Source organism: Manis javanica, chromosome 1 (genome assembly GCF_040802235.1).
Source record: "Manis javanica isolate MJ-LG chromosome 1, MJ_LKY, whole genome shotgun sequence".
Taxonomy (NCBI): domain Eukaryota; kingdom Metazoa; phylum Chordata; class Mammalia; order Pholidota; family Manidae; genus Manis; species Manis javanica.
In genome coordinates, this window is record NC_133156.1 from 194,653,140 (window position 1) to 194,679,142 (window position 26,003).

The window sequence follows — 26,003 nt, forward strand, 5'->3', positions numbered from 1 at the left end:
ACCATTGTGTATTGGTGTTAACTATTGGAATAAAAGATACGGTGTCAAGAAGGAAAGAGAAAGAAACGTGAACTTCACACGTGTAAGCAACCTCACACATGACTGTAGCACTAAACACTCCCATGACATGGCTCTCTTGAAGGAAGAAGTGAATGTTGACATTGGCAAATATTCCCTGCTACCTTTATAGATATTGGTTTTGTTCAAACCCTTGACAGTTTTTTGGGTTTTATTTTTTCATTTAGAGTAGGCGTCAATAAACTACAGCCTATAAGCCAAATCTGGCCTACCACCTGTTTTTGTAAATAAATTTTATTGAATATAGCCACCCCTATTTCATTTTCATTGTCTGTTTTTGCTACAATGGCAGAGTTGAGCTATTGCAACACCATATGGCTTACAAAGCCCAAAATGTTTATTTTCTGGCCTTTTACAGAAAGAGTTTGCCAACCTCTTGTTCAGATGTATGACCCTGTACATGTGGAAAATGATTATGTCTTCAACCTCTAGGGCAAACTATGCTTAGCGCTTTCCTCTTGGCCAGAAAGGCAGTCTGGAGAGAGAAAAGAGCCCTTCTTTTCTTTCTTCCCCTTTGCTGTCTGGTAGTCTCAAGCTTACCATACTCTTGGCTTTTAAGTAGTCAGTTTCTAAATCACTGTATTATGTGCTTGTCTCTCATCATAACCTAACAAATGACAATGTATCTGTGGCAAAGTTGTCCTTGGAGAAATGCCATAAGTTCTGTGATCATTAGGAATTATATCACAGTTTCTGGGGGCCTTTCTAGAACCTCAAGAGAGAGAAGCAAGGCTTTTTCTTCCCTAGTTTTGAAACAGACCTCCTCACACTTAGATCTAAAAACCATATTCATGACAGTAAACTTTCCTTATGTAGCTGGCTAGTGTGAAGATCAACTATTATGCTATTTGCCATAAAACTAGCAAGTAATGAAATCCAATTGGATAATCTTGCTTGAAATTTTGCTTCTTAGACCTGTGCCCAGTGGTGTGGTCTGTTGGACTGATCACACACCCCCTCTGATATTTAGTGATAAATAATAGGCCAGTAAGAAGTATTGAAGCATTCGATTTGATAGTTTCGGAATGACTAGCTACTATCTGCAGTGAAATTATAAAAATGAATTAAGGGTTTGCTTCAGTTTATCAAAAAGCTGTGAACTGTCCTTGAAACACTGTGGATTTTAATTGCTTATAATGTCTATCTAAAATGATGCTGTGAAAAGTGAATTTGGTATTTTTCCCTATTTCGCACAAGTAACAATTTTTTCATATATAGATAAGGGTAAAAACCTACAAAATTGTCAGAAGTGCTGCTTCCCACTTTATGAACCCTTAAGTAATGGCTCAACAAGAGGTGCATACAGCAGCTTGGTATGGAAAGTGAACACATTCTGTATCAGTTGACTGTGAACTGAAGTATCATTTTCTGTCTCATCCTGGCACCTGGATAATATTAAATTTGAAACTTTTATTTGATTGATACATCTCAGCAGCAGGACATTTAGACATTTATGTCATAAAACCAAAATGAAATATTTTATATCACTGAGCATGGCCCTGCAAGGTACAGTAGTTAAAATCAAATGAAGTTAGCATCAATTTTACAGTTATTTAAAAAGCATATACACAGGCACACATGTGCACACATACACATAAACCCACTGTAGAAATGCTCCCCTCTTTTTGTTTCAGAGTGACATTTAATAAAAACATAAAGTTTACCTAAAGAAGCTGAGGTGGCAGCTTTAAATGTAATAAACAGGGACCTACTTACATATGCAAAGCAGGCACTCACAGGTGCAAGAAAGGTAATTGCTAGTGCAAAATATGCCATTACCTGTTTTGCAGGCACAACTGCCTGATTTGTAAGGGCAACTAACTGATTTTGTCTTCCTCTGCATAATTTTTATGCTCAAATTAGTTGCTTTGAAAAATTTGGCACCAATATTTCTCTGTTCTTAGACCTAAAATGTATTATGTATAGAAGAAAATACAAGTTTTACAGTCAGCCAGTGAAATGCATTTGTTTATTTTTATTTGTGAAAACTAAAACACAGAAAGGCTCTTCTGGAATCTTATTTTTCTTCCCCTGATAACGAGGTTTTTTGTTTGCTATAGTGTTTTTCATTAGTGCTTTAAAATCTGCTGAAGCTAGGCGGCAACTTGCCTGCCTATTAGTTTAACTGAAGGCCCATCACTGTGGTGCTTTATACATTGTCTTGGGAACAATTAAGACATGCCATCCCCACAAAACAGTTTTTAAGTGGGCAAAACATATTTAATGATAGGGTTTGTGACACCCAGAATGGAAATACAATGAAAACTATAGGGAATATGTACTTACCCTAACACTAAGCAGGTTCCTTGTAATTCACATATGTTCTCTTGGGGATAAGGCATCCCGAGTGTACATTCTGAGTGTTGCTAATGAAATGTTTATCATCTATGGCAGCCTAAGCAGAAGGGCGTAATCTGTGGCCAGCTAAAGGGCACAGTTAACAACAGCAATAATGTAAATGTAATATGCACATAATTATTGATCTGTTTAGTAAAAAGACTTTTGAATAATCATATTTAGGGCTAGGTGCTAAGGTATCTTGGGAATCAGGATTCAACAGTTTAGCAGTTGATAGATTTAGACAGGTTACACAATGTCAGTCTAATGGCATCTAATCAATATAGACAAATGTGTTAGGAAGGTAGTTTGAGAAATACCATCATAATGTGTAAAAAAGACCAGATTCAGTGATTCAGTATCCCCTTTCCTTTCTTAATATGATATACATATATTTCTAAAGCAAAAGTGTTTTTTATTATTTCTATCCCAAGCACTCATGGTTGGTCAGATTAAAATACAATGTACGGCCAGTTCTGCAAACCTGTTCCTATTATCCTATAATATGTAAAATCATAGTGTCAAAATCAGTGCAAAACTTTCATGTCACTCTTAATGTTTCTCAACATTACAATTTAGGAGCCTCTGGGAACAAACAGTCAAGACAAATTGTTTAAGTGGCATTTCTCTCAATAGAAGGCAAATTTTGTGAACAAAGATTTGGGGAGCAGACTCTGAGGCCACAGACAGTTCCATTTAAAATAATTAGTTTAGAGGACACATTTCCTGTGACAAACAGGGTTGTTCATGGCATTGTAGCATTTCAGTGACCAGATTTCTTGCAATGGAGTAAACTGAAGTTTCCCTAATTAACTGGAGGAAGAAGTTTTCTATTAAGCCTGAATTTTCACTTAAAGAGTCATTATTGCAGGGAATTCGAATCAGTACTTGGTCTCAGGAGGCATGTAGATCCAGATGGCATGGTTGTGTTTCTTTCCAAGATCTGTTCAATAAATTGTACAAAATGTTATCAATTACTTTCTTGCTGGTAATTTTTATTTGTTTTTTTATTTTCATTATTTTTAAGAACAGGTCAGATAAAGTCCAGAATGCAAATTTAATCTCTATGTGAAATAGTTTTCTTAGCCTTATTCTGTTTCATTGTTTCCTGAGAAACTTTGAGCAGGAAGAATTTGGTCTTATTTCATTAGTCCTGGCAACTATAAGGGATAGTTAATAATGTTCTTTCAAAGGAACTAACACATGAATGAACATCTGTAAAATAACATAGGAAGAAAGGAAGGAAAGAAAAACTCTATGGAAAGGGTTGGACAATATTTCTTTCCATTTTATACAAGAATATTTTTTTAGTGTGGACAGCGATCTTCTGAATGAAATGTGTTTCTGAAAGCGCAAGATATAAAAATGTACTGTGAGAGTTCTATTTTGAGAACAATTAGTATTTCAGATATAAAGTATAGGTATAGTCTCAGCATCTTACCGTCAAGTACAAAGAATACAATGGGCATCTTCACTGATTAACCACCCTGAATGTCAAAAAAGTTATCAATGGCCAATGAAAGAGTAAGCTCTCTCTTGATGACCCAAATTAATTATTCTTTTCCAAGAAATGTTTGTGCATATTTAAGAAAAAATGGTATTGAATTATCCAACTTTAGGCAAGCATGAATGGAAAAATATGCCGTCAACTTCAAAAGTCAGTGAGGACAAATTAAAATACAATATTATCATAGCTGATAGACATATTTTTGCTGAAATATACATTTATTTTCTTATAAATTTATTCTTTTTCAATGAAGGCAACTCTTTGTATGTATAAATAAATGTATTTAATTTTGATAGCACTATATGGCACTTTATGGAAAACATTTACGAACCAGAGAAAATGTTCCTTGTGGAGCTGTGTGCCTTAAGATTTTATTTGGAACACATTAATATCCTATAAACATTCCTTTTTACAAAGTATTTATCTGGTATGGAAAGTAATGAGTCTGTTTCATTATAAAAAAAGAAAACTGGAAATGATAAAGGAGCAGTAATAACACTGAAGCAAAATAGGAGTGAAGCCCTTTACGAAACGAGAATTGATTCTGAGGGGGATCAATACATGTTTGCATATAAAAATTACACCTACTTTGGAAAATACAATAAAAATGCCGAAATCCGGAAATCATTCATGGAAAATGAACCCTTAAGAATGAAAGGCACAAAATAGAGACTTAGGTGAAGTTGTGAAAATTGTTTCTGAAAATATTGATTACAAGCCAATAGAACTAAGAGACTGTCTCCAAACATGCATACTTTCTTTTAGGACCTAGGTTGCTTGCTCTTCTGCTTGTCCTTCCTCTACTCTGTCTTCTTTCCCAGATACCACATGAGACTAGGCCTATCGTCTGTTCTCTGGGCTTGAACTGCCTGTGTTGCTTGTGCTCTCAAGGTTCTGATATATCATGCCCCACTTAATTGTATCTTTGAATCAGGAATTGTTATTAGTGAGGAAATTTAGCTTACCCAGAGAACCATATCCAAAAGGAGAAGAAAGCTGGTTCTTTTTTCAAAGTTGCAAAGAATTTTGAAAGGAAGAAAAAAGAGTAGTCTTTCAAAAAAAAGAGAGCAATACATGATCTTTAGGTTCATATGTGGGCATCTCTCATCTTGCCTCCATTGATTAGATGTATTTTCCTTGGGTATGGCATGGGACAATTACTTTTTATTAGAGCTAAGGACTTTCATAAAGGCTTTTTGCAGCTGCTAGGTTGGGGTAAATTAAAGGAAAAATAGTTCAAGCCATGAAAGTTAATACTCAGAGAAAATAAAAATGAGCAGTTATTGCAATAAATATCAACTCGATGATGCATTAAGTGTTATCTTCTTGTTTGGAAACAGGTTTCCACTACAAAATAACCCTGGATTCTCTCCTTTTAATTGCCCTATCACCGGGTACAATTATTTCCATTGACTTACTTTTTCAACTGAGTAAAGTGTTTGAAGAGTTTAAACACTGTTTTGCTCAGGTTTCTCCCCAAAGTATGTAGCTCAGCATCTCAGGAAATATTTATTAAAATAAAATTAATATACTTATATGTTTATATCAATAAACATTTAATGACATCTATTATGGAGAAAGCAATATGTACTAGAGCCTGGTAAAGGAAAAATAGTAACATTTAATGGCTTACAGTCTAGTTGAGTTGGTGAGTGTATATTAAAGACAGATAAACAATAGCAGGAGATAGCACCTGCTAAATATTAAGTGGGATTGTTAGAAAGTTTAGAAGCTAAAGAGTTAGTCACCCCTCAGGGTTGGGAAGGGTTAAAAAACATGGATCTCTTATATATTTCTGCTGTTGCTTCTGAAGAGGAAACATTGACCCTCTGTGCTGTGGTGTGCACCTGTCAGTGGGACCGAAAGTCTTTGGGTCTCTTCTTGGTTTTCTAAATACCAACAGTACACAAGAAGATGGAGCATGTAGAGTTTTGAAAGCATGAAGTATTTGAGACTTTCTGTTGTCCTGATTAAAAGATATCGGAACAGTGTGTTCAATTCTGTCACGTCTAAATACATCGAGGCAACTTTTAATGCTAAGTCAGAAGCCACCTTTACATATGCCGCACTGAAGTGCAGACCTGATATGCCCCAGGACAGTGGATGGGTTTTAGCACAGCAGGATGGCCTGCCTGGAGAGAAAAAACTCCAAACCAGGAATCCTACTGGGGTTGGGGCAGATGCTTCACCTAGAACTGTGATCAGGTGAGGGGAGGAGCCCAGTAAAAGTAGGGTGTGGCATCTAAAGAACAGAGTAGCAGGCAGCAGAAACCCAGTTAAGTGTTAGAGAGTTTCAGCAAGACTACGTCCCCATTGGAAAGCAGAGCTGGATAATGAACATCTCCATTTTTGTCAACTTTTGAGTGGTTAATATTCACTCATTCAATCAGTCATTCATCCAGTTAATAGTTAATGATCCCTCTGGGGATCTAAGGAAGGAACAATGTAAGATATATCACGTGCTACAATAGAAATTAGTAAATACAATGGAAATAAAAGTAAAAGAGTACATAACTTTGCCTCAGGGAGGGGGCCAGGAAATGTTCTATAAAGGAAGGGACCTTTGACCTAGATATTAAAAGATGATAGGTTTTCACAGAAAGAGAAGAAAGGGCATTTCAGAGAGCAGTGAGGGAAAGTTGAATTTAGTTCTGCATGCACTACTTAAACATGGACTTCTCTACTGTAATTGTATGTCTTAGTAGAGGCTTTGTAAGGAAAACTAAACATGTGAACATATTTTGAGCCATTTAATGTTCCTAAACTTAACGATTATTTGCTAGGCAACACGCTGGAAAAAACAGCCTATAAGGTTCAAGAGACTGTTGAGATATCAAATATAAATGACAGATATAATTCTGAAACAGATGTAAATGAGGAATAAACTGGGCAGTTAAAGCTTTTATTTTAGCCTTCTGGCATAGCCTCAATCTTGTCTTTGGGCAGATTTATTGTTTTATACAGAGATGATCTTAACAATGGGAACTTAATAAACATTTGATGAGATAATAGTGATTGGTAACAATAATAAAGATGATGACAATGATAATATTATTACATATAGTATCTTTTAAGAATCTGTATCTTTCCTGCATTTTGATTCCTTCCCATTTAAAGAGATGGCTCAATCCCTGATGGATGGGCCCTCCTTAGTTGAGTGAATTGTCAGGCCTTTCTTAGGACCCAAATCCACTTAACTAATCTAAATCCCCTCAGACACAAGTAGCCTTAGGAAAACCTAAAGTTTGAGCTAATTGGGTTGTATTGTATATAAGTAATTCAGATGAGGTATTGAAAACAAGATTTTAGAGTTTACAGAAGATACTAAAACTGGAGGCTGAGCAAATAATGAGGAACAAAACAATCAGACTCAAAAGGATTTAGATTGTATAAGTAATTGGATCAGCAGATGGCAAACGCAGTTCAGTACAGGGAAATGTAAAACAGACTTGAAGCAAAAGAAACAAACTAGAGAATGTGTTCTAAGTGGAACAATCATCCAGAACACTGACCAGGAAATGGAAGGAGGGGCTATTAAAAAACATAAATCATGGCAACTCTTAGCTTATGGCTAATTCAGTTTTAGAATCTTATCAACAAGAATATGTATGTGTATTATCTATAGTGGGAACTTACTGCACCCTATGGGAACTAGCAGTATGTTTTTGATTTCAATCATTTCACTGCTGTTTTGTAGAGACACCTTTCAAAAATTCTTAAGGTGTTACTTTTTTTAATGCAGATTTTCTCTTTTTTTTTTGTTTAGGCTTATGTTCATTATTCTATAATTACCCTTCTCAGACATTGCTGGAAAGAGTCAGAACAATGTTTTCAGGATATTTTACTAATTACCCTATATTTCACCATGTCAGAAAATCCCCAGGGGGATCCACATACGGCTATCACACTCCCCATTTGCCCCATTCCCTGAAGATGATAATGTACACTTTGCAGGGGTGGGAGATCAACTGTTCAGTGAGGCAGAGTTATAGGCAGTGCATTTAAATTTGTGTGTGTGTGCATAAGAATTACCTGGGCAGCTAGTTTAAAAATGGAAATACTTTGATTCCTTCCCCAGAGGCTGACACAGCCCAACTGAGAAGGAGTCTGGAAATCAGCATTTTGATTAAAGAAGCACTCTTGATGACGCTGATGTAGGTCATCTTTAGGAGACATTTTGTAAAACAATAGGTAGCTGGGGGGAAAAATGCAGAAGGAACACCAGTCCTTGTCCTCATCTAACTGAATGATTAACTTGTTGACAGTCACATGCTCAGGCCTCACGTTCTTCTAGAAAATGAGTATAATATCTGTCCCGCATAACTGGCAGAGGAACAGATGAAACGTTTAGAAATCTTATTGCATACAAATATAAGCATAAGGTAAAGTGCTTGCCAAAATGTAATGTGTACTATTGTGATCCCACAATAACGTGCTTTTAAATGGATGTTTGAGGCAGCCATCTATACCCAGCCGGAGTCAGATTTTCCTTTTTATCTGTTGCCACAGGAATTCTCACCTATAGTTGATCTCTGCAACCAAATAGGTACTGAAAGTAGTAGGTATTTTCCTTTGTGTACTTTTTAAAAGTGCTAACAGAAGGTCACTAACTGTGTCCCCATGGTTTTGTTACTCCCAGGGAGCAACGTTTTGAATAGCAGTCTTCAGTGTTTAAATTCAGTTGCATACTCTATGGTCACTGATACTCAACTCCAGCTTTTGTTGTTGACAATAAAAATGACTTCCACTGGCCCGACAAGTCCATGATAATCACCCTTTCATCATCTACTACTGAGGTCAGTTTCTCATCTGAAGAAAGTAAAACTGAAGTCTGTTTACAAATCATGCAGAGTCCATTGAGCAAAGTATACTGTGAAATCAATTGATTTTAAGGATATGTAAAAAATTTCATATTCTTTACTTACTGAAATTCTGCATTACCCAGGCAGTGTTGTCTGGAGTGTGTCAGTTGGCTGAATTAAACAATGATAAACCCAAAAACTGTATGGATCAGCTAAAATGAGACATTCAAAGATATTGTGCTGTAGGATGAGAGATACAATAAATACATGGAAGAGTATATAGTATGCACAGCTTCTTCAGTGCTGATGTTGGCTATATAAGCCTCTCTTTGGAACAATCTGTGAACATGGCTACCATGTTTAGCTGAGCAGTAAGCGAGGTGTTTAAAAATATTTTTTCAGGTGCTTTTTTGTATTCATGATAGATTCACAACACCAAAAATCAATCTCAATCAAAGCGACAACTGAGTTTATCATAAATTAACATGAAAAGGTTTTCTACTGAGTAGATGGTTAATTACTATCTAATTTGAATAATTTTGCATATTAATGAGAAATGAATGAAAATCAGTTTTAGATTTTTTAACTTCAGCTGAGAAACCCATGGAGATAATGGATCCTTTTTAAGAGGCATGTGATCTCTGTTACTAAAGGAGATACTGATTTTTTTTTAGTTTACTGACTTGTTTTAAGTTGATTAATGGATTAGTGTTTTGCCATTAATAAACTATATCCAAATGAAAGACAACTTCATTATTTGACTCCGTAGCCCCTAGCTGCCTGCCAGGTAAGAAAAATGGAAAATAGATGAAGAGTTTGCTAAGGAAAAATATAACCTTGCACAGTCCTTCAAAATGTCTGGATGCAGATATTTGTATGTTCCTGATTTGGAATGGATTTTTATAACTTGCATTTTTTTAATTACATGAAGTTATCTATATATTGTTTTCAAATAATATTTAGATTTAGAATATACATAGTGATCTGAAGTAGGGGTACACTTTTAAATTATCGCTATATTCTCTAGTTTGTAAAAGTGATTGACAATTGCTTCAGGCCTCAGAAATTATAGCCAGCTAGAAGCTGAAAGTCACTTTTATAAAGTATCCCTGAAACCTTTTTTAATATTAGCAAACAAAGAACAATATCTCTTATATTTTTTATACCCATTGAGGAAAAAATAATGTAAAGAACTAACTAGTTATCTCCTTTCTTACATTCCACATTCTACTTTAAGGAATGGTTTATTCCAGTCTTGTCGTTACTACATCAGTCTCACACTGATTTTGAAAGACCTCAGATAAATAAGAATGTTCTTGCAGATAAGTGACTTGGCATTATATTTTGTCAAGAAGAATCAGGACTGATCTGGAGTCATGGAATGTCAGTGGGCACACAGACCTCGGGGCACAGTTATATTCAAAGATGTCTTTGGATTATTTAACTCAACAGAAGAAGAAAAAGTTAGAAAGAGTTTTCTCTCTAGGTCCAGAGGATACATCTTTTACATTACAAAAAAGTCCGAGAACATGAAATCAGTCACACCTGAAAAAGAAGCTGCTTAGATGCATACTTTCACAGGCACCCCCAAGCTTGCTGCGTCATGGCCAGGACCTGTGTGGCCCGGAAGTGAAGATTTTACCAGTGTATGGGTGATAGACTCTAAAAGTGGCATTGACAATACATCTGAAGAGAAGTCTGGAAAAGAGGCAAGCCATTTAAAAAAGAACTAAAAACCTTGATGTTTCCAATCGTGCCATATGCCAGGGTAACTCTCAGGATAAGAAATGAACTATATTTTATATGCACAAAGTAGGATTTTTTAACAAAAATATGAAATCAAGAGTGGCATTAGCATGAGCTGTCCACTCCCCCTCTCCTCCTTCTGGTCTCTTCCAGTCTCTTTTGCCAAAGAACTGAGAATGAATTTTTGAGAGCCAAGGATATGGAAAGGAAGACAAAATAAAGCTGGGAAAATTTTGGCGGAATTACATGCTTAACATACTGCACCATTTCTTTAATATATTTAAATAGTCCTGTGTCATCAGTCGGTGGCTTTCCTTTTCAATAATTTGTAATTTATTTGTTTTTTCTTAATTAAGCTTCACATGCTGGAATTAATTACTGCTGGGTAGTTGAAATCTGGTGGTCTAATTTTCAACTTCATTTAAGAGAGCTCAAAATCTACATTCACCTCTGAAATAACCAACCTTACCAAATTATATTTGTCTACTTATATCTTCTACATCATGAATATGAAGGGCAACTGCAAGCGATTTTTAATGTATGACTCATGAGTCCATCTCACTATTTATAAGGGAAACTTTGTTTATCATATGCAAGATGTCTATATTATAGGATTGTGTTAAAAAATAAAGGTTGCATATGCACCCCTGAAATGTTCAAAACCATGTCTTTTATCCATTTATCCATTAAGTAAAAATGGATATTTTTATTCATTAAAATAAAACAATATCAAAATTCCATTTGAGCATTTCCTAATGTCTATTATAGTTGAATCATTATTTTGTACACCTGAACGCAATACAATATTGTATACCAACTGTACTTAAGCAAAAGATTTACTACTAAAGTAATAAACCCAAAGTAAAGAAACAACAACAAAGATTTCATTTGTCAGAAAGATGTGAAAATAATGTGAAGATAAGAATTCAGTATGCTAACCTGGAATCGTTTTGAAATATCTAAATACCAGTATCCAAAATTCAATACTTAAGGATTCTGAAAACTTCAGTAATGAATTGGTCCAAGGCAGGAAGCCAGACAAAAGCCTACAGTGCATCTCAAATGCCCAGTTTTAGATAATAAAATACATGCATATGTACATATATATAATAAATTGCTCTCACATTCATGCTGAGGCATATAGGCAGGTATTATTATCTTTATTTTGCCAAGGAATACATTAAGGCTCAGTGATATTAACTGAGATTACCCCATGAATAACTGGTTTTCAACTTTATCTGAATTCATAGCCTAAGGTAGTTCCATTTATACAAGAATCCATTAAAAGAGAGAGTTAGATCCATCCTAACATTTCTTTCTCTTTTCTCTATACATTGTTACATTTCAACCAGTTCTCTCCCATGTTGTCTTTCTCTAATCTATCCAGGTAACTGGGTTATTAATCAACGTGAAAGCATAAAGATACCTAACTTAATTATAGTAGATAATAGTTATATCCCTAATTAAGACCTATACATTTGCCATTAGTTGAATGTGCTCTGGAGATTCTACATTTGAAAACCATCATTGACTATGCTTATTTCACCTTCTCCTCATTTATTTAGCCTTCTAAAATAATACTTTATATACATCAGTTTATTTGACCCTTATAGCAGACTTGCAAAGCAGGCAACTCTGATTCCTATTTTACAAATGAGAGAATAGAGGCTCAGAGAGCAAGTGACTTCCTCAAGTGACAGAGCTAGAATTTGACATATCTGTTCAACTTCAGAGCCAAAATCAGTCCCCACTTTGACAAATGGTTCTGCTCTATCCAGGTTCAGTAAAACACAAGGCCCAAGCATCTTCATATGTGGGCTGTGCCACCTTGGGCAAGATAATTAGCTGGGCATCAGTTTCCTCCTCATTTGTCAAACAGTAACAGTGACCACAAAGAGTCTTTGTTTTTAAAAATGTTGACTATTATGTAATATCATATGTATAAAATTTTTGGTACAGTGCTGTGATTATTAGCAACATTGGGTTAAGAAGGGAGGGGGTTGATTCAGTGAATATTCCAAATTTATAGGCTAACCTGAAGTTAAAATCAGGCACTTATGGGAGGACGGCTCTTTGATGGAAATCTAGACAAGGTATTTCCTTTTCTAATCGGGGGTACTTCTTAGTGGTATGAGTCATCAAGTGCAGCTTTGGCTTCCTGGGATAAACAGCTTGTCACAGAGAACTGTATGGGGAAACTGGTTGGTAAACTAGCAAGCATTTCTTTTGTTCATCAGGATTTTTGGTTAGTCATCATTGTCCCATTTCTGTCTCGGAAATAGGTGGAGTTGGGTACAGGGAAATCTTTTCAGTTGCATTCTTTGTTCTATACTGTTTTACACACACACACACACACACACACACACACACACACACACACACACACACACATGTATCTTGTCTCTTTTTAGTATTCTTTTAATCCATTCACTGGATTTCTTTAAATATATGATGATAGCATATGCTGATAAAACGTGCCACCTTGAAGTTGAATCTCTTTGAATAACACTGGACCTGATCTTCAAAATAATAGAATTATTACTTTATAGTTGTTAGGTTATAAGTGCTTTCATGCTTGCAAAGTGTTCTTAGATTTATGTAAAATCATGTGTGGTAAGTAGATGTAAAGCTTTATGATAACCAGAACTCACATTTTTGGCTTGGTTTTTAATAACATTTTCAACTGAAACATGCATGTGGTTTTTTGGTTTTGAGTTGACTATTCCTATTTGGAGATAGAACTTCTAAAAAACTATGATTTTATTTTTTCTATTTCTGATTTTTCCCTTCTTTTCTAAATGTATATTATATACAGTTCATTTTATAGTGCAGTTTTTTGTCAGTGCAACATAAATACTTCTGTAAACTTGTTCCTTTTTTGTGTGAAGATCTTGAAATCAAAATAATCGACAGCAAACACCACAACTACAGCTGCAGTTTTAAATATTTTATAATCCAATCAAATTGTTTGAGTAGTAATGCATTTAAATGTTGTTATGGAATTCCCTCCAGACTTTTTTAAATGGTTACTCTGTTCCTGGGTTTTCTATTTATGAAATTCATAAGGGATGACATTTTTAATAATAGAGCATCTGAGTTAGAGAGCAGTGTTTCTTTTCATGTCTCTATATAATCTATAATTTTCTGGCTTAACTTTTAAAGGGACAAAATACAAATTACACTTTTATTAATAAACATATTTACAACTGTTGTTGCTGTAATTAAAATGACCTCAAATGGGAAGTTTTACCTGAGTCATTTAGCATCTTTTCAGATATTTGAATGAAGAAGCACTTTACCTAAGGAGATAAGGTACCAGGCTTGAAACAAAGTGTGAGAAATGCATCTAAAAAGGACTCAAAGCAGAGTTCACTTATAATTAAGTACAATGTGATATTTTAGGCCAGGTCTAGGTCCTGGTGCAGTTTAAATTATTTTTAAATCATATAGGCTTGATAAGAGAATTGGGATAGAGTTCTATTATTACCACTATAAGCAGAGCTAACATTAAAAGTAGCCTTACTATGTGCTATATTCTGGGCTAAAGCACTTTACCCAATTCATGTCAAAATTTTATGAGATTATGTCCAATTTTTCCAGATGAATCTAAGCCAATAGAGGGTAAATATGCTGAACAGTAGTGTTGGGATTTAGGTTGTCTGACCTCAGAGCCTAATGTTTAGTACATATATACTTAACCAATACACATGTATTTACTTGAATACATTCAATTAATGCAACTAATGGATTGAGGATGTTCATTTTCAGAAGCAAATATTCTCAAACTCTTAAAATACCAACACTTAATAAAATGGATTTTTTATTTTTAAAAGTTGGAATTTTTTCCCTTTGATGTATTGGATTGCTCTAAATATTTAATTAAGTAATTTTGTGTTTGACTTAAGAATGAGAAAACTAAACTGACATCACTTACTTTGGTGGCATTTATATAGGCAAGCTAATAAGTGTTTTTGTGGTTACATTTTAACATGAGTCATTCATCTAATGCTTTATTACAGACTTACATATAAATATCATTGGGTACCATTAAAAAGTACTTTCATCTCTAAACTGAAATATGATGTAGAAACAATATTTTAAGAAAAAAATGTGTAAGAAGAAAAAATAATTAGCATACCTGAGTCTTATTAAAGGCAAGTCACATAAAAATGTACTTTGTACTTTTATGGTTAGGCAGGAAAAAAATCATTTTGGTATCTGACATTCTAAGTGTCTCTCTCTGAAGTATCACAAAATTTAAAAAGTAGGTACAACTTGTGAAAATATCTTATCCTATTCTTCCAGTACCAGAATAAACATACACCCAACAATTATTCTTCCTACAGCATAGTAAAGCTTCAGTCCATCTAAAATTTTAGGAATGTTTGGGTGCAATATAATATGGTCAATGAAAACAGCAAAATTTAAAGTCAGGGAGATAACTAGTTAGTCCACCAAACTCCCCTACTTGTTCAACTTTATTTCCTTGTAATTTAGGTAGCAGATTAATTTGAAAATGGGAAAAAGATATAGATATGTTGACTTAGTTCTATCAAATAAAATAATTTGCTGATATAAACTTTGACAATGCAATATTTGGAAAACTACATTTTTAGTGCATATTATGTGGAAGGCAATGAATTAAGCATATTGACAAATGATTTAACCTTCATATAATCTCTACAAAATATCAATTTTCAACCAGCTGAATTTTTAAGGCTGAATGACTTACCGAAGTTCATAGAACTGGAAATAAATGGTAGGGCCAACACTGAGTCCCCAGTTTCCCTACCCCTATCCTGTGTGTTCTGGCCACTTCATGATCTTAAAATGTCTCCATGGATAAATGTATTCCTCCCCAACCTCCATTCTAAGAAATCTGTGTGACTGAATATTTCCCAAGAATTTTTCAATATACCAGAAGCTACCTGGCTGTTATAAAATAGCACTGTAACAAAAGTACTGCTCTTTAGTCAAATTACTAATTTCCAACTGAACCATAAAGAACCCTTTACACAAAATTTCTTGGTGTATGTCAAATGTGATCTTCTCTGCTATGGTCTGAGCTCTCTGTCCTAGACTGGGCTCTGCCCCTGAATTGATGGGTGCTCTTCTCTCTTCCTCATCTGTGTTCCTCCCCATTCTGGCTCATTACTTCACTCTACCCTCAACTGTAGTCTTTCCTATGAAAAAAAAATTCTTCCTCATGGAAACTATCCTTGCTAACCCTCTCTCTGATGGACTCCAACCCAAACGTCAGGCAGTAGTTGAGACTTTTTGTGCAAATGTTTCCCCGGGACACTTCAGGCTCCATAATCTTCCACTCGACTATGATCTCAGATATGTGACTTCTTTGGTAAGTTATGTATTTTGTTTCTCTATAGACCTATACAGAAACTGCCCTGCTTTTTTGATGCAGAACTTCAACTAGCTCTTTTGCTAACCTCATCCTTAATTCTTCTTTTTACAACTAGCAAACTAGAACCTGACTGAAAATTTAATTGAAACTATTTAATGTATACTTGTCAATCAATATGAGACATTAATAAACAATACCTACATAGCCTTCTCTTCATTTTGTAATGTAAATCTAAGCCTTTTTGTAGGGCTTAGTAAAACTTACTGTCTTAGTTTGTTCATATATTCAGCAAATATTTACCAAGGGCCTATTATGTACCAAACACTCTTCTAGGAGAGCAGGTATATGTGCCATACATAAATCATTGTACACCCAATGAGTAGGGCTTATACATAATAGGTCAACTGACAAGTCTTCCTCCTGGGCTGGGTTCTGAGAAGTACAATAGTAACATTCCCTGATCCTCCCCACAGCAACCAAATTGTACTCTGATTTGGTTTTCAGATTTGGGTCCAGTTTGTCTGTAATTAAATGTTCATAGAATTCCAAATTCTATCCACAAGTGTATGTTATCATCAGTGCAAATTATCCATGCTCAATAATGCATATGAGTTATGCTGATGACTCCATCAAGTTTCTCTGGGTCTTATATGTGTCACTTTCCCTCTTCTCAGTATTTACCTCTTTCAGTGTGACAATGGTAACTTTAAAAGAACAGAAATGCGAGTCCACTTAGTAGTTACAAAGTAGATGCACTATGTGCCGCCGAGCAAACACTGGCAATGGGTGTACTTTGGTCACAGCTGGTTTCTGTGGCCATCAGAATGCATTAGCAACATCCCTGATGAATATATCACCTGGCAAGTCACATCCTTTGGCAAGTCACTTCCTTTGGATCTAGTACACAATTTTAGTTAATCTGAGGAGGTCAGGGTAATTGATGTTTCCCAAAGTGTGTTCTGCTGAACATCCATGCCAAAAGATTATGAAAAAGAAAGAGGAGGAGGCTATATATTTAGTACTTTGGGAAACACTCATAGGGGACTATTGAGTCCATGTAGGTTTCTTTACTGTAGAATGTATCAAGGCTTTTAGTATGCCGGTGTTAATTGTGACTGTGCAAGGAAGAGATACAAAGTTTAGTGTTTCCCAAATGCATCTAACCCTTTGGAACTCTTTTATTCTTCTTCTTCTCAGAACATTTCTAAGGACAAGTGTTCAAGGAAACTTGGGAATTCTGCTTGGGGAACTCTGAAATATTGGGCCTCATAAAGCACTCTATTGGATCAAAAGTGTCTCTTTTAAAGGATTTTAATCTAAGCTATGTTGCTGATTAACATGACAAAACATTAGGATAAAGTAATTGTTGTGAGTTAAGGATATGTCATTACTTTCTCATTTTGTTGATGAGGAAACTGAAATGTAGAAAATTCAAGTAGATTTCCCAAGGTTTCTCTGTTGGGAAATACTACAAAACAAAAAAAATACAAAACAAACAAAAAGAACCCAGGTCTGTCTGATCCAGTCTGACAGTCAATTTCTCCATATTGTCCATTTCTCACCAGCTCTCACTTGGTATTCTGGTGTTCTGGGTGGAGAGATAGTGCCATCCTACTGTACCTCCCTGTTCCTGGGCCATGACAGGCTTAAAACCAAATCTAAGTTTTCATCTCAACATTAAGTTATCCCTTGAGGTGTAAAAGGATTATATCCATCAGGGGACTTTCCAATGGGTTTAATTCACAGCTCCCCTACTCTTGCCCATAGGGGAGAATTGACTTTGGTATCTACAGAGGGTTTAACTACCACCACCACTACAGCCATGGATATTTATTGAATATGTGTTGAATTTGCTAACAAACATTTAAAAACATATACGTTTTACCTCATTTAATCTTTCCTTCCAATCCAGTAAGGTTGGTAACATTTTAAAGGAACAGATTGAGAGATGTTAAACAAATAATCAAAAGTCAAATAATTAGTAAATGGAAGAGCCAGGGATCAAATCCAGATCTGATTGACTACAAAGCCCAGAGGCTTTTCACTAACTAATTTGTCTCCAAAATATACAGAGATAATCCCTGTATAAATTTCTCCCCAGGGGCATGAATGGATGGGGTATGAAAATGCCATAAATTTCCTTTCTATAAATGTGTTTATTTCCAAGCTGAGCATTGTGTTTTATTGTCATAATCCAGTAGAGAAGAAAGCAGGGTAGTTAGCATCCCAGCAATTTTGATAGAATGCACCTAGACTCTGTCAAACTCCTGAGCTGATCTTTCTGTGTGCTGAAAATCGGCATGAAGAAAGGGATTTATTTGGAGCTGTTGCAGCCCTAACATTTAGGCAATGCTGTAGGAATAACTAGGGGCATGTTTTGTAGAAAATAGACCAATAATGGAACCCCTTGGGACTATTTTCTTCTACCCTCATTCAAGGTTTTAAGTACTATGGGCTTATTTTACTCATCAGGCTAATTGTAAATGATTTGCATGATAATCTAGAATAAGACTTTTTTTTTTAGAAACTCATGCTTTAGATGAAACGTTTTCCTTCTTATTTCTAGAACACCTATTATTATGGCTTATATGACCAATAGTTTTTACATTTCACAAAGCTTCTAAGAAGATCTGAACATAGATGATGGCAAGTGAAGGACAGAGATTTAAATAAAATGGTTCAGAAGGTCAATAATTTAACAGTTTCAGGAAGAATGTAATATAAATTCTCATACAGATCTTTAAGATAGATTTTTTCATTAAAAATCTATTAAGACTTAGAAGGAATTTATTAAACAAATTATTAATATTTCAGGGCACTGATAAATAGCAAATTAAAACAAAGCTAAAATAGCACAGGAAAAAGATATTTCATGATTAAAAATGAATTTCCCACTCGACAGGGAGTGTTACCACAGGCTAATTATTTTTTAGATATTTCAGCTTGTAATCTTAATATTTTTTTTTTTCAGTCGTGAACTGACTAGTAGTCTGGTTTTTTTAATCCAGTACTATTTGTGGTCATGTGTTTCTCTTTTTAAGAAAGAAAAACACGTACACTCACATTGACTATTTCTATTGGCTGTTTTTCTTTACAAATACAAATCACGAATTACAATAAAAGAGTGCATATTTTTTTTCCTTTTGACCACCATGTATGACCTCTGATGACCTTCAGTTGACTCTTGGTATTTTGGTGTTGTGCATTCTCTATTTGTAAATAATAAAATTTGAAGATAAGTCTTGAGGTTCATGAGATGTTTGCAAATGAGTTTAAGCAACAAACTTCATCAAGTATGGTTTTGTCAAAAAATCCTTTGAAAAATTACGCTTTAAATCCAGTCAAATATTTGGTTCAATTAATGAAAACCTGTTAAGTGAAGTTTGACAACACTTGGTTGAATTAGTAATATGGCAGTACAAAGACTTTTAAAGGGTTTATTAAGAGCCAGTCGTTTAATTTCAAGAATTTTTGAAGCATTACTTATATATGCAGGAAACAATAGAACTCATTTTGTTTATAATGCTTCATCCATCTATTCATACATATATGGAAACATTTCTTCATCTTATTTTGTATTAAAACACTACAAATTTCTTAGAGGGGCGTTAAGACAAAGGTGTGACTATTCTGAAAAAAATTACAGATTAGTGGAGAGGATAAACGAAGTCATTGCTGATTTCTGTCAGACATATCTTATTCTATAATAAGAATGAAGTCTTATTCTATAATAATAATACACTGTAGAAAACAATGGGTAGCAAAAGTTATGTCAATTTTAAGAGACTTCTAAAGGATGAGAAGAATTTGGGTAGGTTAAAATAGAGTTAGTAAGGACCATTATTCTAGGATGAGGGAATATTATATTATCTCCATGAGGGCAACCATAGAAGCAGAATTCTATATGTTCTAAATGGAAGAGTACAAATAGCTAGGTTTGGAAGGAGTTTGGGATATTTGAAGTGGTCATAATTGCTTTGTTTGGAAATGTGAGTTATTTGAGCAAAGGGGAGATTGTAACAAAAAACTTTTGGTATTCTGGTACAGAGCGAAGGTTCAGTTGAAGAGACTGGGGACTATTATGACAGTCATTGAAGATGTTCCAACACAGGCTGGTGACAGTTTTGCAGGAATGTTAAAGGAGAATGAAGTGCCAAACTGGGAGTACAGTAGATTTTAAAGTCCCTTCCATCAATGAGGTAGAGAAGTAGCACAGAGTACTGGGCTCTGGGTCCTACTCTATTTTGCATGCTGGTTCCAACACTAGTAACTATGATGGTGGGTGAATTAGTTCTGCAAATCCTCCATGGTTTACTCATCTGTAAAATAGGAATAGTTTTAGAAACTATTTGGTATGTTACTGTGAGGTTTAAACAGGGTAGCATCTATGAAGCCCTTAGCACAGGTCTTCAAACAGGTAAGCTTTAAATAAATGTTTACTTGTACTGAACTAGACTAATTGGAAGGGAAGAAAATGGGTTAGGTAGGGAAAGCAAAGCTGAGGCAGAATTAATGGGATTTGAAAACTCATTTGATCATTAAATAAGATCAAACTGGGGCAGAGGACCAGGAGAAATTAACAAAAACTGAAAATTTTAAGAATGCTTAACTATGAGGATTGAATTGCTTCAATTCAAAATAAGAAAGGGAGACTTCCCCCCAAAAAATCTGAGTTTTCTTTTCTGAAATTATATTTTTAAAAATTAAATTTATGATTTAAAAAATATGGTTTTGTGAACAGAATTGTTTTTAAATTGTTTGCTTCTTATTTAAGGAAACAATCAGGCACTTGACTTTTTCCATCTGAGCTGAGAATCTTAGACAAAAGTGATCCTTTCAACAACATGCCTATGGACACTGAATGAGCATTCAGTATTCAGTGCAACAGCATAGACTAGTGGTAGGAAGGAAGACTGTCGCTGGGACGCCTGGACACTACACACTTTTTTATCACACCGTGGGACCATTTCAGTTTTAGGCTACAATTAGAACAAAATTATCTATTGTTGTGGAACAGACTGTTTAATAAATACAACAAACTAGCTTGTGAATAGTTATTTTAATAACTTAAGACTTGTTTACTAATGACTAGGATATTTGAAAAATGCTTTCTATTTTGACTGATGGAACAACCCGCTTAATAGCAATGAATATATATTTAAATGAACCCCTCAGTTTCAACTCAGTTTTGTATGGTGTTTCTCCTAAATTTATGTCTTTTCATGTGCAATGTGTAAAGTCCCCATTTAGGCTGTGACAATAAGATTTTATGCTAAACATCTGTAAATAAAACAACCTGTCTAATTAAGTCACTACCATGACAAAAATTAATCTATCAAATCAACTGTTTGGCATCAGATAACAACCAAAAACAAACAAACTGAAACAAAGAAACACACACACACACACACACACACACAGGCAAAAGCAATCTGAAAGCAAACCAAGTCAAAAATTTGTCACACATATAATTTACTTTACATTTATCAACAAGTTGCTTTGCTATGATGTAGAAAACAAAGTCTTATTGACAAAGAATACATCTCAGATTTGATTTCAACAAAATGTTCATGAGGGTTACAACTAAATGGGTTTTGTTTTACTTCATGGAAGGTGTCTCTTGACTCCAGGTGGTTTGTGAAATATGTCAAATATTTCAAGCCAATATGACACCACTTGATACACAAGAGCAGCATAGTTCACCTCTTTCACTTTGTATGTTCCTATACAAAGAAAGAACAGAAACTTGGAAAACCAGTAATATAAACTGCAACACCCCAATGAAGGAAAGCATGGTAATTGTCTTCTGATCATGTGACCATGAAAGCCATTTAGTGGAAAATGTGAAATAACAGGTGTTTCAGAAATGCCCTCTAAGTTTTGGAACTTACACTTCACACAGGGAAATGTCAAGCAGTGTATGTATATTACCGTTATTTTCAATAACATGGGAAAGGTAATAAATGAAAAAGGCAAGAGAGCATGTTTTCAAAGACCCCATGATACTCTGGATTAAAAAAATTTCAATTTCAATACTAAAAACACTTACTTCTAAAATTTTCTTTTTAAAAATTAAGAAGATAGTTTTTGCTGTTTCCCATGAGGGTGTGGTTAAAACTTAAATATTTTTATATGTTATGATTTGATTACAGTTTTAAGAAAAAAAACAATCTGAAAAGAAAATATTTTGCTCCCAAGTTTACCTTTATTTTTGTAGATATTGGTAAAGGAGCTTATTAAATATTACGAAAATAGCATCTGAATGTAGATATGGCTGAGAAATAAAACAAATTTTTATTTAAGTCATTATTAAAATATTTAAACATGTACTAGTGTTTAAGGCATAACATTGCTAGTGGAGCTAAATGTTGCTGAGAAACTGGGTGCTGATTTTATTTTTAAGTTTTTATATTGTTATAAATATCTCATAGCATCACAAGAAATAATAGCTCAGCATCTATCTCTTCAGCTGCAAAAAACCTTTTCAGTTCATTCATCTCCTTCATGTGTTCTGAGCTGCTAGAGTCAAACCTGGGTAAAAATATTTTTCTCTTTTTCTGCAGTATTTCTTGCTTTGTTTTAGTTACCTCAATAACTCTTTCCCTTTGTTCTAGTTTGGAAGGTCTAGCCATTAAAGAAGTTCATAGTCATTAAAGAAGAACTTGTATTTTCTTTCTGAGGCCCAGAAAAGTTTCCCAGCATTTTCTCAAAGGCACATGGGTAACCTTATCACTTATGAAATTCAGGCATAAACTTCATAATGTTTTAGCTAAAAGTAAGTACTTGACTTCTTTCCCATGACTTCAACAACATTCTGGATAACAATGCTGGGTATAGAGAATCATGTAAAATAGAATTATAATGAAAATATCTGTTGTGGCTCATTCTGCTGGTACTCATAACCACCTTTGATAGTAAGTGCTTTTATTTTCAGCATAAAAAAATCAGTATTTTTAATATTAAAACTTTAATTTTAACAAAATGACAGAATAAAAACCCATCCTGCACCACCACCCACACCTGACTGGCCCTAGACCTGGTGCCCTGTGGAGCTCCCACACATAAACTCACACACATGTGTGCACACATGCACAGGCTGGGTAGGGGTGGGGAATTCTGGCCCAGGAGCAAAGTACCAAACTAGTTTTAGAAATGTGTGTCAAGTCCAGCACAAGTGTTAGAAAAATACTCTTTGCAAAGGGAGTGGGAAAGGAAGCTGTGTGAAGTGAGAGGTGCCTGGGCTGCTGCCCCAGCTGTCGTCTTTCTCCCTGTGGCACCTGGCATACAGGGTAGCCAACTGCCTAGAGGACGGGCCAGTCTAAATCTGCCTGAGGCTCTGGGCTGAGTCCTGGGCCCACACCTTGAGGCCAGGGTCAGCAGGTCCAGTTAGATACCACAGGTTAGCAGGTTTGGGTCTACGTGATGGGCCAGGGGGGACACAGGGGTCTGGATCCCAGCTCTGCTGGGGGCAGGCTGTAGTCTGGTAGTTCCGGCATTCCATGTTGATCAGGATGATGCAGGCTCAAGCCACCTCTTCTGGGTTCCTCAGATTCTTTACAGATTCCTCTGAAGAGCCCAGGAAATTCTTCACACCCTCCAAGGTGATGTCCCTGTCCTGTTCAGTGTGGTGTAGGCACTGGTGGCCCAATCGATGGACATGGGCAAGAACATGGCCTCAGGTGGCTCTAGGTTGTCAGCTTCCTTACTGTGGACAGAATCAGGGCTTCCACTTCCACTTTTGTGGTCTGGGAGGATGCCCAGGGCCCTGTCAGCCTGGCTCCACTTGAGTGACTCTGGGAGATGGTGGCTGGCACCAGCACATGGGGCTACCTAATGTCCAGAGAACCCAGAGGCTCTGTGATGTTCCTGGCACTTAGGGAGAAGAGTTGAAATTCCAGCAGGGAAATTAGGTTAAAACCCTGGCCATTGAGCATGAAGACACAGGAGACAATGCTGCAAACACCCTCCTTCAGGATACAGGGAAAATGCATCTGGGGTCTCAGGCCCCGCATTGAGAAGACACGGCTGTTACCTGACTTGGTGAGAGGCCATGCAGTTCTTGGCATGGCGAACATGGTCAGTGCCTGTGGGGAAGGTGGGGTTCCTATAGCCAGGATCCTCACTGAACATAAACCATCTGATGATGTAACTGGCCTGTTGCTAGGCTACCGCTTCCACACCTTTAGGCAATAAACTATTATTGCACTGTACAGAGAACTGGCCCAGTACTCTGGGAGGAGGCAGAGACTCTAGTGCTCAATCTACCCCTCGGGGAACAAGCTGGGTAATAAACCCTTTCACCCCAAAGAACGTTTGCTGTCAATTTCTTTGGTCACATTGAATTCATAGCGAACTTCCCTGTGGCTGAAACCCATTGGCAAGACAGTGCCACTTTGTGCATGTGACACAGCCCTAGTGGGCTTGTTGGGTCAAACTTGGTCTTGGCGCTCACCTTGAGCGGTGTGAATGTCTTGAACTCACTGCTCTGCAGACATGATGAGCACTCCGCGGCCGGCCTGCCAATCAGGTGCCTGCGCTAGTCGGGGAGCTCCGTAGGGGTCCGGCAGCTGGCAGCTGCCTGCAGCCAGCACGAGATGGCCACCGTCTGCATGCTGCCTTCACTCTGCCTCCTTGCTTCTTCCTCCAGCCCCCTGGGATGCTTCTCACTACCCACACCTGCAGAGCGTAGCAAACCTGGAACCCAATTCAGTGCACCTGGTGGGTCCGTGGTGGGCAACTTCTAGAAGGAACATGTCAGCATAGCAAAGTCAGCGCACAACGCCAGAGAGGAAGTCATAGGCCCAGAGGGGCTGCACGTGGCGCTGCACGGGTGTCAGACCCACATCTTATGGACAGGCTTACTCTCTCAGCTGTGCATTGACCTCCAGCAACTTGCTGTTGGCCTTAGCAGCCCACTTCTTGCTCAGTGCTCCACTCTCCCGGGAAAGATGGGAGGGCAGAGGGGTTGCAGCAAATTCTTGAGTGATTTCCCCAGGAGAGCAGCCTTCACACGCCCAGGGAGTTGCTGGGACAAAGGGTGAACGTGGGTAACACACGGCTCTTTCCCTGGTAGTCAAAGAGGCCAAAACTGTGCCTGGTGTTAAACGCCACAAGGCTCCACTAGTGTGGAGTGTGACGGCAGCTGGTGTCAGGCACTGACCCAGCACAGGGGTCTGGAAGCGGGAGAGTAAGGGCAGCGATCCGCTGACAGACTCAGCTGCTCACCATCGTTTCACGTGAAGCCCTTGCAGTCCTGGGGGAGGTCCACCTGGCCAAGCTCACTGCCTGCTCCGACGGCATCTCGCTTAGCTCCATGTCTTGCCAATGGGTTTCAGCTCTGGGCAAGTTCACTATGCATTCCATGTGACCAAAGAAATTGACAGCAAAATGTTCTTGGGGTGAAAGGGTTACACCCAACTTTATTTCCAGGTAGCAGGTCAGGCACTAAAATCCCATTCACTCAAGAGTGAGTCTGCATGCAGCAAGCCTGTCTCTGCCTCTGGGCCCCTCTGCCCACACAGCCATCCCCTGAGCCTCTGTCCTCAGTGCTGCCACCACTCCAGCCTCTGCTCTCCTGCAGCCTTGCAGCCCTACCACCATGTCACGCCCAGAGCACTGGGCGGAGCTCTTTATATAGAGTCAAATTGCCCACAGATGTGCAGTGGGCAACCAGGGCCAAGTGAGAATCTTGGCCACAGGAACTCTCATTTTATCCACACTCCAGCTCCCGCACCAAGCCTGCAGTGCTAGCCAACACCATCGGGCTGTGTACTTTCAGACCACTGCCTTCTGCCTGTGGAGCTGGCCGGCGTAGTCACTGTATTGGTAGGAGCAGCCCTGCTCGTGGGAGGGCCGCCAGTCATACCCTGTGCCTGGGCCAGGCTATGAACGTGCCTGCAGTCTGTCTGGAAGAGGCCAGTTGTGCTCTGCTGGTAGAGAAGCTGCAGTGCTGCTCTGGAGGCATCCCAGAACTGCCCGTGCAGTCCTCTCAGCCGTGCCTCCTGGGCCAGGTTCCGGTCCCCAGTAATCTGCCAGCTCCAGGCACTGGAAGCAGGCTGGGGTCTCTGCAGTTTGCCAGCATTCAAGATGCAGACCCACAGCTTGGCAGGGATGTCAGTGACATGGGACGAGCAGGTAAGAGCCAACGGTTACTCTGAGTGCTGAGTACATACAG

The 26,003-nt window shown here is 37.2% G+C and overlaps 2 pseudogenes; both read right to left on the minus strand.

The window, feature by feature from the left end:
- Positions 1-23,147: 23,147 nt before the first annotated feature.
- Positions 23,148-23,895, minus strand: LOC118972779 (lethal(2) giant larvae protein homolog 1-like; annotated as a pseudogene).
- A 190-nt stretch (positions 23,896-24,085) lies between these two features.
- Positions 24,086-25,129, minus strand: LOC140843020 (lethal(2) giant larvae protein homolog 1 pseudogene; annotated as a pseudogene).
- Between the last annotated feature and the right edge of the window lie 874 nt (positions 25,130-26,003).